Source organism: Phoenix dactylifera, chromosome 3 (assembly GCF_009389715.1).
Source record: "Phoenix dactylifera cultivar Barhee BC4 chromosome 3, palm_55x_up_171113_PBpolish2nd_filt_p, whole genome shotgun sequence".
NCBI classification, from domain to species: Eukaryota; Viridiplantae; Streptophyta; class Magnoliopsida; order Arecales; family Arecaceae; genus Phoenix; species Phoenix dactylifera.
The window spans coordinates 20,866,338-20,869,813 of NC_052394.1; the positions used below are offsets into that span (position 1 = coordinate 20,866,338).

The following is a 3,476-nucleotide window of genomic DNA, read 5'->3' on the forward strand; positions in this document are numbered from 1 at the left end:
ACTGCGAATCCTTCACTTGAAAGGACTTCTTGTTCCCAATTCCTGTCAACCACATTGGGAGTAGCCCTCGCATGGGAAGAGATGGCCGACCAATCAAAGGCCAGAGAAACGCCCAAGCTGGTTGTTTTGTCACGGGACACCACCTCATGCAAGATTTTTTTTTCTTCTGGCATTTTTTTTAAACGATATTTCATATGGCCTAACGGAAGCACATCCAGCCACATCAAAAAAAAAAAATAAATAAAGAGTGCAAAATAAAAGATATGTCTCCTATAAATATCCATATAATCTCTTCGGAGTGCCGGACAATAAATGAGGCGATCCCGATCTGCTGCACTGTTTCGCCTCTCAAAATACATGCAGTGCCTGAAAGTCGGTCAGCTCCTAAGCCAATCTACGGATACCACATATAAAAAAATGATCATTGCACCGTATTTGTTCACTTCTCGACTCAGTCGATCGCCACAGAAGAGTCCCCTTCAAGGTATAACGCTCAGCACCAAATATCCGCTTCGCATAGGAAATCCTCTTACAAGCTGCCTGCAGTTCCGTCCCAACTGCAGTAAGTCCAGATATGCGGCGTCATCAGCTACTATTCATCTTGTCAAGATGATCTTTGATCATAAAAGCCAACATCTTCATACACTTTATCCACCGACTTCTGCCTTTTTGGTAGATATGCATGTTCTCACCCCAGCCCGTGATGACGATCGTTAAGACCGGAAACAGGGGTTGGTGACAACTTCACTCTTAAATTTCATGAACGGAGAAGAAAAAGAAGATGATAGGTCTGGGAAATGTAAGAGTGCAGTTGTCACCAACCAAGTTGTGGTCCCCTTGATATTTCTACCTTGATAACCCGGCCAAGCCCAGATCCACTCCTCTGTTGGGTGGCACGCAGCATCTTCCCTCTTTCAGCCAATCCCCCAAACTCCACCAATTCCTTCAAAGCCACAAACTTTTTGGCTCTGGCTCTGGCTCTGGCTCCTGTCCCTTTGTGGGCTTGAGGGACCTTCTATGCTTTCACTTGCTGTAGCTGTCGAGGCTAAGCGCCGGAGAGGATATAGGCCAAGACCATGACACTCTCAGCCCTCATCGGCCCCATCTACAGTCCACCCCTACCAAACTAAAATTGACACCCCCTGCACCACCACTCCCAGCAGCACCAACATGGCAGCCCAGGCGGCCAGCGACACTTTCCACTGGCGGTATGATGATCTCGATGACAAGAACTTTCAAATCCACGGCCTGAGCCGCCTCCTCCTCCTCGTAATTTTCTCCGTCCTGGTTTTCCTTACCCTCCTCTGCTTGTACATCAGGTGGGCCTGCGGCTACCACCGGTGGACAACGGCAACGGGGACGGGGGAGTTATCCTCTGAGGCTGGCCTTGCCACGGCCACCAGGCCTTGATGCGGAGACCCCTGGGTAGCTTCCCGGTGCACTTACACCAGCGATCGTCATCGGGCGACGAGGCCCAGTGCTCCATATGCCTCAGCTTCTTGATAGAGGGAGAGAAGGTTAAGGTGCTGCCAAGCTGTAGCCATCCATTCCATCCGGAGTGCATCGATGAATGGCTGAAGGCTCATTCGAACTGCCCGCTATGTAGGGCTTCTCTTGGGTGATCGACGGCAGAGCCGGTGGCCGTCGTTTGAGAAGAAGATAGGCTGAGAATGGGGTTTGAGTCTGTGGATAAGAGAGTGCATGTCTTTTTATATTTTCTTCTCTATTTCTTTTCTTTTTTTTTCTTTTTTTGGGAGCTATGGGCGTGGAACAGGAAGAGGCTGGCGGTGGAATCCATGGAGAGATGGTGGCTTTTGGGTGTCTGCCATGGAGGGGGCCCGAGGCACGGACAGTATCGACATTTTGTCTCTACTGTTGCTTTTGGCTTTTTGGACCTCGATACATTCATCTTTTCTTTTTTCTGAGCGTTGTGTCGCTTGGGGTTGATCTGATTCTCTTATGTCTTCATTAGATCGGGAGAGATGGATGTTTGGTAGGATCTGTCTTTAGGATTTGTTATTTAACAAAAAGAGGATTACAGTTCGATCTACTGTCAGATGACCGATTGGAAATTACTTCCCATTGTCCTTTTCTCTCTCCGCGGGTGATATCTCGAAAGCTCGGACTGGATTCTTGATGATAAATACAAATTAATGGGCCCATATCATAAGGACCTCCTTAATGAGCACTGCTAGCTCTTTTTGCCTTTATTACGTGCTTCTTCCAGAGTAGACCAACCCGACCAAGAATCTGGTCATCCGGTCAGTGGTTCGTTGACCATGTCAACCAGTTTGACCAAAATATTTTTGAAAATAAAATATAAAAATTACTAACAATATTTATATTTAAAAATTATGTGTTATTGTTGATGTATTATCTACGTAGGATGAGACTTAGTATGCTTTGGAGCGAACCCTGATCGATGTCGAAGAAAGACCAATGGGAGTCAGCCATATGAACAGTAAAGGTATTTGGATTGTATCCAACTGGTATCCGCTAACAATTAAGCCTATAATTGTGCATAGTTCAACCGCACAGCCATAACAAGCGAGCTGTTACCAAGCAATGGCATGTCTATCTTACTCAGCAAACATGCATCCACCCTCGCTTATACAAAAACACCTAGGGGATCTCCAAATATATTCTTTAGGCTCACTACTTACACGCTATTGCTTTGCTACTCTTAGACCTCCGCTGTCTGATTGAGATTTTCTCCGTTGAAACACATTTTGCTTAGTGTATTTCTTCTTTTTTGTTTGAAGTCAAACATTCAGTGTTGGAGCCTCTGTCCAAGACACTTTCCTCAACTCAGTGGGTACAAGACTCGAAGTTCACCTTTACATGACATAAGATTAAATTACAAGGGAAAGATACTAAAACATTCTTTATAAAAGAAAGAAAAAAAATCATTTAAGCTTTGAAAGAATGAAACAAATCTTTTAATTTTGTAAAAATGACATATATTATAGAACAAGAGCTGATGCCATGCTATAGTTTTGTTGTAGAACACATGATCTACCATTAGTAAGGTCCTACGAAACACAGATTTCATGAAAGCTATCATCATTGTGAAATTTTGTATCCCTTAGTTTAGGAGATCTTTGTTCTAAATCACAGTTACCTGATTCATTGAATTAGGAGCCAAGTCCTAAAAGAATATAAAAGATATCATGTCAAAACTTTTCTGATAGTACTTGGTATTATATATATAGATAAAATATCATATCAAAAATGGATACCAATAAAAAAACGCATTTCTCCATCTTTTTTTCGAGCAAACTCAAATCATTAAGAAATAGAGATCAGGAAAGATAAATCTGACTCAAACTGGGTCAACCAACTTATCATTCAACTGTGGTCTGAATCAGAAAAGCTGTTCGAGCCTCCGGTACACAAGAAAGCTGTTCACTTCCCTGAATCAAGAAAGCTGTTCGAGCCTCCTGTACACAAGAAAGCTGTTCGAGCCTCCTGTACAA

The 3,476-nt window shown here is 43.7% G+C and overlaps 1 long non-coding RNA gene across 1 annotated transcript; it reads left to right on the plus strand.

Moving 5' to 3' along the window:
- Positions 1-698: 698 nt before the first annotated feature.
- Positions 699-1,922, plus strand: LOC120110097. Its single transcript, XR_005510848.1, has 2 exons — positions 699-1,208; positions 1,320-1,922. It is a non-coding gene; the product is annotated as an uncharacterized LOC120110097 (long non-coding RNA).
- Positions 1,923-3,476: the final 1,554 nt, after the last annotated feature.